The sequence below is a fragment of the Rutidosis leptorrhynchoides genome, chromosome 9, assembly GCF_046630445.1.
Source record: "Rutidosis leptorrhynchoides isolate AG116_Rl617_1_P2 chromosome 9, CSIRO_AGI_Rlap_v1, whole genome shotgun sequence".
Lineage (NCBI taxonomy): Eukaryota > Viridiplantae > Streptophyta > Magnoliopsida > Asterales > Asteraceae > Rutidosis > Rutidosis leptorrhynchoides.
In genome coordinates this window covers 335,473,035-335,483,571 of record NC_092341.1, presented here as the reverse complement: position 1 = coordinate 335,483,571, position 10,537 = coordinate 335,473,035, and positions in this window count along the sequence as shown.

The window sequence follows — 10,537 nt, the reverse complement described above, 5'->3', positions numbered from 1 at the left end:
TGAATAAACCGACGAGCCTTGTAGTTGATCAAATAAGTCGTTAATTCTCGGCTGTGGATAACGGTTTTTTATGGTAAGTTTATTCAACTCTCTGTAGTCAATACACAACCTAAATGTACCATCCTTCTTCTTGACAAACAAAACAGGAGCTCCCCATGGTGATGTGCTTGGTCGAATGAAACCACGTTCTAATAGTTCTTGCAGTTGGCTTTGCAGTTCTTTCATCTCGCTGGGTGCGAGTCTGTAAGGAGCACGAGCTATTGGTGCAGCTCCTGGTACAAGATCTATTTGAAATTCAACAGATCGATGTGGAGGTAGTCCCGGTAATTCTTTCGGAAATACATCGGGAAATTCTTTTGCGACGGGAACATCATTGATGCTCTTTTCTTTAGTTTGTACTTTCTCAACGTGTGCTAGAACAGCATAGCAACCTTTTCTTATTAGTTTTTGTGCCTTCAAATTACTAATAAGATGTAGCTTCGTGTCGCCCTTATTTCCGTACACCATTAAGGATTCTCCTTCTTCTCGTACAATGCGAATTGCATTTTTATAACATACGATCTCTGCTTTCATCTCCTTCAGCCAGTCAATGCCAACTATTACATCAAAACTCCCTAACTCTACTGGTATCAAATCAATCTTAAATATTTCGCTACCCGGTTTAATTTCTCGATTCCGGCATATATAATCTGCTGAAATTAATTTACCGTTTGCTAATTCGAGTAAAAATTTACTATCCAACGACGTCAATGGACAACTTAATTTAGCACAAAAATCTCTACTCATATAGCTTCTATCCGCACCCAAATCAAATAAAACATAAGTAGATTTATTGTCAATAAGAAACGTACCCGTAACAAGTTCCGGGTCTTCCTGTGCCTCTGCCGCATTAATATTGAAAACTCTTCCGCGGCCTTGTCCATTCGTGTTCTCCTGGTTCGGGAAATTTCTAATAATGTGGCCCGGTTTTCCACATTTATAACAAACTACATTGGCATAACTTGCTCCGACACTACTTGCTCCGCCATTACTCGTTTCGACACCATTTGTTCCTTTCGTTCTGTTAACCCCTGGTCCGTAGAGGTCACACTTCACCGCGCTATGACCATTTCTTTTACACTTGTTGCAAAATTTGGTGCAGAACCCCGAGTGATACTTTTCACACCTTTGGCATAGCTGCTTCTGATTGTTGTTGTTGTTGCGGTTATTATTGTTGTTGGGATGATTGTTGTAGTTGTTGTTGTTGTTGTTGTTGTTGTTGTTGAGCCGTTTGTTATAGTTGCGATTGATGTTGCGATTGTTGGGATAGTTGTTGTTCTATTGGTGACTCTTATCACCGTTTTCCTCCCACTTTCTTTTGACTAGCTTCACGTTGGCCTCTTCGGCCACCTGTTCTTTAATTCTTCCCTCAATCTGGTTCACTAGTTTGTGAGCCATTCTACATGCCTTTTGTATGGAGGTAGGCTCGTGTTAACTTATATCTTCTTGGATTCTCTCCGGTAACCCTTTCACAAACGAGTCGATCTTCTCTTCCTCATCTTCGAACGCTCTCGGACACAATAGGCACAATTATGTGAATCGTCTTTCGTACGAAGTAATATCGAATCCTTGTGTTCGTAACCCTCTAAGTTCTGACTTGAGCTTATTGATCTCGGTTCTGGGATGGTACTTCTCGTTCATCAAGTGCTTTAATGCTGACCACGGTAGCGCGTAAGCAGCATCTTGTCCCACTTGCTCTAGATAGGTATTCCACCATGTTAATACAATACCTGTGAAGGTATGCGTAGCGTACTTCAATTTGTCTCCTTCAGCACACTTACTTATGGCAAACACCGATTCAACTTTCTCAGTCCACCGTTTCAATCCGATTGGTCCTTCGGTCCCATCAAATTCTGAAGGTTTGCAGGCAGTGAATTCCTTGTAGGAGCATCCTACACAATTTCTTGCACCGTTAGCTGTATTGTTAGATTCAGAGTTATTGTTGGTATGTAGCGCGGCCTGTACTGTGGCTATGTTTGAAGCAAGAAAGGCACGAAATTCCTCTTCGCTCATATTCAAGGTGTGTCGAGTAGTCGGTGCCATTTCCTTCAAAATAGTCAAATGAAACAAGTTAATCATACAGAATATTAAGTGTAGTCAATAGTATCTCGTAGCATAATATGAACTCATTTATAAAAGCTTTTTCTTCATATTAACGTTTTATAAGTTTAAATTCGGGTACTACCTACCCTTTAAGTTCATACTTAGTAGCTAATATACAATTCAACTACTACAATTCCATATGAAAAACTGATTATAATAATATATCACATACAAATATTCTTCAAACTTACAACTTCGCTATATTACATATAACATGAAATATAGTACACTATGATACAGGACAGTTTTGAAGATAAATCTAGTTAATACGCAAGTTGTTCAGCAAAAGAAATAAAGACACGTAATTCATAAGTCCAGAAACAAGTCATGCATTCTGGTTTTACTAAGACGACTTCCCATCCTTGGTCTTGTGGAAAATAACCGTTATGACCATTGGCTAGGCAGCATGTTGTAATGTCGTCAAAAGGACGAGGGTTTCGTAATGTCCAACAGCCCCGTAATAATCTAAAAACCTTGTTTCTCACCCCAACTACTGAATCCGTCACTTGTGGGAAAGTTTTATTTAAAAGCTGCAATCTGATGTTCTTTTTCTCACTTTGGTAAGAAGCGAACATCACTAACCTGTAAGCATAACATGCTTCTTTATGTTGCATGTTAGAAGCTCTTTCTAATTCACGAAATCCTATGTTGGGATATGTTGAGTCAAAATATGTTCTTAACCCGTAGCGTAAAATTGCATTTGAGTTCCCCGCATTTAACGCTTTAAAGAAAACACGGCGTAACTTAAAGTCTCCCCAATGTGATATACCCCACCTATAAAAGGAAAGCATTTTATAAACTAAGACATTTCTGGAAAGTCTTTCAAATGTTTGACAAGTTAATTTCGCCATAACTAAATGTGCTGATGAATTCTGACCGACTCTAGACAAGATTTCCTCAATCATATCCTCTGGTAGGTCTTCTAAAATATTCGGTTGTCTACCCTTAACGTCCATTTTGTTTTGATACTGTAAAATAGACAAGGATTAGATTCGTAATAACAAACAATACAAGCAATTTTTACATAGAACATAAAAGTACAAGCACACTACAATACATTTATTACACAACATGCTCACACCCCTCTAATCTGAATCACTGGTTTCTTCTTCTTCGGACTTGGTTCTTTTTCCTAATTTTCTAGGGATATATGATGTTCCTCTAATACGAGCCGTCATTTTCCACATTGGTTTAGAAAAACCTGGTGGTTTAGAGGTTCCTGGGTTATTGTCACGATATTGAAAATACGGGTGTTGACGGTACATATAAAGTTCATTGGAGTCGGAATCAGATTTCTCTATTTTGATGCCTTTTCCCTTATTATTTTCTTTTGCCTCATTAAATTGGGTCGGGATAATTTCTATAACATCATCGGAATCCTCATCAGGATCCGATTCATCGAAAAATTGGTAATTTTCACAATATTTTGCTTCCTTAGCGGAAACACCATTGACCATTATTAACTTTGGTCCATTGGTTGAGGATTTTCTTTTATTTGACCGGTTTTCTGTGGTTCCTACTATTCCCCCCTCCGGAACCTCTTCTTCTTCCAGTTCCTCTTCTTCTGGTTCCTCTTCTTCCGGTTCCTCTTCTTCCGGTTCTTTGGGAACTTGTGAATCTTGCCAATATATATTCGACTCTTCGTTATTATTAGGTGAGTTAATGAGATTTGTGCTAGAGGTAGACATCTATCACACAATATTAAACATGTTAAGAGATTAATATATCACATAATATTTACATGTTAATAATATATAGTTTCCAACAAAAATGTTAAGGAATCATTTTTAAAGAAAACACGGTCGAAGTCCAGACTCACTAATGCATCCTAACAAACTCGATAAGACACACTAATGCAAATTTTCTGGTTCTCTAAGACCAACGCTCTGATACCAACTGAAATGTCCCGTTCATATTGATTATAAACGTTCCATATTAATTGATTTCGTTGCGAGGTTTTGACCTCTATATGAGACGTTTTTCAAAGACTACATTCATTTTTAAAACAACCATAACCTTTATTTTATCGATAAAGGTTTAAAAAGCTTTACGTCGATTATCAAATAATGATAATCTAAAATATACCGTTTACACACGACCATTACATAATGGTTTACAATAAGAATATATTACATCAAAATTAAGTTTCTTAAATGCAGTTTTTACATAATATCATACAAGCATGGACTTCAAATCTTGTCCTTATTTTAGTATGCAACAGCGGAAACTCTTAAAAATGTTGGTGAGTTATAGGTTTAACCTATATATCATCAAATCATAATAATAGACCACAAGATTTCATATTTCAATATACATCCCATACATAGAGATAAAATTCATTCATATGGTGAACACCTGGTAACCGACATTAACAAGATGCATATATAAGAATATTCCCATCATTCCGGGACACCCTTCGGATATGATATTAATTTTGTAGTACTAAAGCATCCGGTATTTTGGATGGGGTTTGTTAGGCCCAATAGATCTATCTTTAGGATTCGCGTCAATTAGGGTGTCTGTTCCCTAATTCTTAGATTATCAGACTTAATAAAAAGGGGCATATTCGATTTCGATAATTCAACCATAGAATGTAGTTTCACGTACTTGTGTCTATTTTGTAAATCATTTATAAAACCTGCAAGTATTCTCATCCCAAAAATATCAGATTTTAAAAGTGGGACTATAACTCACTTTCACAGATATTTCCTTCCTCGAAAATAAGATTTGGCCACGGATCGATTCACGAACCTATACAAATATGTACATATATATCAAAGTATGATCAAAATATAATTACAACCATTTTTATTATGTTTTAAAGATTTGAGTGTATTAAGTCAGCTGTCCTCGTTAGTAACCTACAACTAGTTGTCCACAGTTAGATGTACAGAAATAAATCGATATATATATTATCTTGAATCAATCTACGACCCAGTGTATACACGTCTCAGGCTAGATCACAACTCAAAGTATATATATTTTTGGAATCAACCTCAAACCTGTATAGCTAACTCCAACATTACTGCATATAGAGTGTCTATGGTTGTTCCAAATAATATATATACATGAGTCGATATGATATGTCAAAACATTTGCATAGGAGTCTATGGTATCCCAAGATTACATAATATATTAGAATACATGTATAATCCAATATAAGTTAGCTAGGATACGATTTGTATAGATTTGTTAAACATTTCCCGTAGCTAAAAAGATCAAAAATATCCAATCTTGTTTTACCCATAACTTCTTCATTTTAAATCCGTTTTGAGTGAATCAAATTGCTATGGTTTCATATTGAACTCTAATTTAAGAATCCAAACAGAAAAAGTATAGGTTTATAGTTAGAAATATAAGTTACATGTCAATTACTAAAGAGGTAGTCATTTCCGTCGAAAGAACGACATCTTGATGACCATTTTGAAAAACATACTTTCACTTTGAGTTTAACCAAGATTTTTGGATATAGTTTCATGTTCATATGAAAAATCATTTTCCCAGAAGAACAACTTTTAAATCAAAGTTTATCATAGTTTTTAATTATCCAAACCAAAACAGCCCCCGATTTCACTACGACGGCGTATATCCGATTTTATGGTGTTCATTGTGTTTCCAGGTTTTAAATCATTAAGTTAGCATATCATATAGATATAGAATATGTGTTTAGTTGATTTTAAAAGTCAAGTTAGAAGGATTAACTTTTGTTTGCGAACAAGTTTAGAATTAACTAAACTATGTTCTAGTGATTACAAGTTTAAACCTTCGAATAAGATAGCTTTATATGTATGAATCAAATGATGTTATGAACATCATTACTATCTCAAGTTTTCTGGATAAAACTACTGGAAATGATAAAAATGAATCTAGCTTCAAAGGATCCTTGGATGACTTGAAAGTTCTTGAAGCAGAATCATGACACGAAAACAGTTCAAGTAAGATTTTCACTCGAAATAAGATTGTTATAGTTGTAGAAATTGAATCAAGGTTTGAATATGAATATTACCTTGAATTAGAAAGATAACCTACTGTAAATAACAAAGGTTCCTTGATCTTAGATTATTACTTGGAATGGATTAGAAAGCTTGGAAGTAGACTTGCAAACTTGGAAGTATTCTTGATTTTTATGAAACTAAACTTATGGAATTTATGAAGAACACTTAGAACTTGAAGATGGAACTTGAGAGAGATCAACTAGATGAAGAATATTGAATAATGAAAGTGTTTGTAGGTGTTTTTGGTCGTTGGTATATGGATTAGATATAAAGGATATGTAATTTTGTTTTCATGTAAATAAGTCATGAATGATTACTAATATTTTTGTAATTTTATGAGATATTTCATGCTAGTTGCCAAATGATGGTTCTCACATGTGTTAGGTGACTCACATGAGCTGCTAAGAGCTGATCATTGGAGTGTATATACCAATAGTACATACATCTAAAAGCTGTGTATTGTACGAGTACGAATACGGGTGCATACGAGTAGAATTGTTGATGAAACTGAACGAGGATGTAATTGTAAGCATTTTTGTTAAGTAGAAGTACTTTGATATGTGTCTTAAAGTCTTTCAAAAGTGTAAGAATACATATCAAAACACAACATGTATATACATTCTAATGGAGTCGTTAAGTCTTCGTTAGTTGTTACATGTAAGTGTTGTTTTGAAACCTTTAAGTTAACGATCTCAATTAATGTTGTTAACCCAATGTTTATTATATCAAATGAGATGTTAAATTATTATGTTATCATGATATTATGATGTATGAATATCTCTTAATATGATATATACATTAAAATATCGTTACAACGATAATCGTTACATATAAGTCTCGTTTCGTAATTCTTGAGTTAGTAGTCTTGTTTTTACATATGTAGTTCATTGTTAACACACTTAATGATATATTTAAATATCATTTTATCATGTTAAATATAGTGTATCAATATCTTAATATGATACATATGTATTTAGTAGACGTTATCATAACGATAATCGTTATATATATCATTTCGAGTTTCTTAACTTAGTAATCTCATTTTTTATGTATATCACACATTGTTAATATACCTAGTGAGATACTTACTCATCATAATCTCATGTCAACCATATATATATGTCTATATATACCACAACATGTAGTTTTTACAAATTTGTAACGTTCGTGAATCGCCGGTCAACTTGGGTGATCAATTATGTATATGAAACTTATTTCATTTAATCAAGTCTTAACAAGTTTGATTGCTTAACACCTTGGAAACATTTAGTCACGTAAATATCAATCTCAATTAATATATATAAACATGGAAAAGTTCGGGTCACTATACATTCGAGCACTTAAAGTGGGATTTCATCGTTAATAATATGAGGAGTTTGGGCTTTGGTGCTAAGGGGATTAGGTGGGTAAAGTCTTGCCTCTCATCCGCTTCTATATCGGTGTTAGTAAATGAGTCACCCACGAGAGAGTTTAAACTGATGATAAGAGTTAGGCAAGGGGACCCGATTTCCTCTTTCCTCTTCATTATAGCTGCATAGGTTCTAAATATCCTTACCAAAAAGCTCTCGAAAGTGGCCAAATAAAGGGGATTAAGGTCGGCCAAGAAAAAAATAACAGTGTCCCACTTGTAATATGCCGATTACATAATCTTTTTCGAATAATGGAGTACGAGAAACGCATCAAATATCATGAAATTTCTCAAATGCTTCGAAGAAATCTCGGAGTTAAAATGAACAAAGATCTAGCCTGGCAACCGGTGATTGATAAATTTAAAAAATGATTATCGATTTGGAGATCAAAGACTAGGGATGGCAATGGATATCTGATCCGATCAATTTAAATGTATATGGATGATATAAATGGATGATAAATGGATATGAATGTGGACGATGTAAATAATTGATGGATTAGGTATAGATGACAATTTATCATCCACAAATATATCCATTTACCACCCGAAATTCATATGTGAATAGTATTAAATTCATATATCTTACATATCTTTGTTAAAAATACTTTAATAATTTCATTTCGTAATAGGAATATCTTAAGAAAAATTTAACATCCAACAAATATTCGTTAACCCGCTTAATCCAACGAATATGGATATTGATGGATAAATTATATTTAAATAGATGTGGATATAGATTTTAAAAATTAAATGGATATGGATATGGATATAGGACCACCCGGTCCACATCCGATTCATTGCCATCCTTGTCAAAGACCTTGTCCCTTGGCGGGAGGTCGACACGATTTTGAGTAGCTTGCCACTTTATTTCTTATTCCTTTTCCAATCTCAGACAAGTTTGACTGAGCTTCTCGAATCTCTAAGGTGCAATTTCTTTTGTTGATGGGTCGAAGTTCAGGAATTAACCGCAAAAGACTGAGCTCTAATGGGTAAATGGTAGTGGCGCTTTAAAATAGATCAACACTCACTTTCGGCCAAAATCATTATCAGCATTTACGTCAACTACGTATGGATAAAGTGATGGAAGTCTAGCTTCTATTTCTTGAGTGGTGGAACCTACCAATTTGAAGCATACAATCATATGAATCCATTTTCGATGTCTAGTTGTTTGCATCCCTTACCAAACATGGGAATTGTATATGACAGGCATCCAAATGAGTGTGTTGCTATTTAATTTGGAAGTCTCGAAATAACAAAATTTTCAAGAATTCGGAGTGGAACCCATCGTGTATATTTTCTAATATTCAAACCACTGGATCTCAAAAGTGTCTCAAAAAGATCTGGATGGAGTCATACCAGTGGTTGATTAATTCGGGGTTTCACGTGTTGCTGCAAAACGAATGGGAATAGATTAATCTGCAACTCACATTTATACATTTCTAAGTCTTCACGTATATGTATAGTTTAGTGTAGCTGCTTCGTGAAATCTGTATATATACATAATTGTATTATATATATGTATGTATATATATATATATATATATATATATATATATATATATATATATATATATATATATATATATATATATATATATAGGGGCATGATCAATGGGGAAGTAACCAATCGGGGGGAAGCAATTTTTTTTTTTTTTTCGTTTTTTTGGAATTTTTTTTTTCCGGCATCAAGATCACACAAAAATATGAACATTTAGAAGAGACACTTCGTGATGAATGTTATTATTTAGGCGGAAAAACGATCGACAAAAATAACATTCAAGATAATATTGTTCGTGAAGAATATGTACGTTTTTTTTCTTCATGTTTTGTGAAGTAAAATTTAGCCCGATTTAGAGTTTTGGGGTTTAGGGTTTAGGGTTTAGGGTTTGGTGTTTTGGGTTTATTCCATAAATCCAAAACACCAAACCCTAAACCCTAAACCCCAAAACTCTAAACCGTTCGTGTTAAAAACTCAATCTAAATCTTAAATCTAAACCCTAAACCATAAATTTATAAACCCTAATATCTAAACCCTATAAACCCTAATATCTAAACCCTAATATCTAAACCCCAATAGCTAAAACCTCAACGTACGCTCGAAAAACACGATAATTGTTATATATTACTTCTTCGAGCGTTTTTCCGCCAAAATAAAAACATTTATCACAAAGTGTCTCAACTAAATGTTCATATTTTCATCCCATCTATAATGTTCGTGAAAAAGTTTTTTCAAAAAACGAAAAAAAAAGTTTCTGCTTCCCCCGCTTCCCTCCGATTGGTTACTTCCCTCTTGATCCTACTATATATATATATATATATATATATATATATATATATATATATATATCAAATGGACAAGCGTGGAGACTAAGCTTAGATAACGAAGTCCTCCATTATAGTGACCGATAGTGGTTCGAAGTCGTCCATAGTGGTGAGGTTAAGTCAAAGGAGAAATAGGAAAAGTAGCTTATTGCATGGTCAAGTTTCCTAACTTATTTTTGGTCACAAGAATAGGTTTTTAACTTAAATACACAATTCTTTATATAAACAAAATTAAATAAATAAATAATACGAGTAAGTTTTATCGTTAACTATTAACAAATGGTAATCAAAGGCTAATTCAATCTTTTAAATTTTAATTCAATTATTATTATTTATTACTAATATTAATATTAATTATTAATTGTTATCTTATTGTTAATTTTTTTTAACGGCCGGTTAGTTGGTTAAACGCACGCACCCGCGGAGGAGGAAACCCACTCTCGAATCCCCGAAGGGGAGTTGATTTTATCTGAGGTCCCACCCACCCAGAAGGTGGAATGGTGACTCAGCATTTGTGAAAAAACCTCCCCTCCCATGAATTCGAACCTGCATCACCTGGAGTGAATACAAGTCTGCACATATGGAATGGCCACCCAGGCAAGCCCGGATGGTTATTATCTTACTGTTATTTCTTGAGTTTATTTCTTAATCTGACTATTTCAAAGCT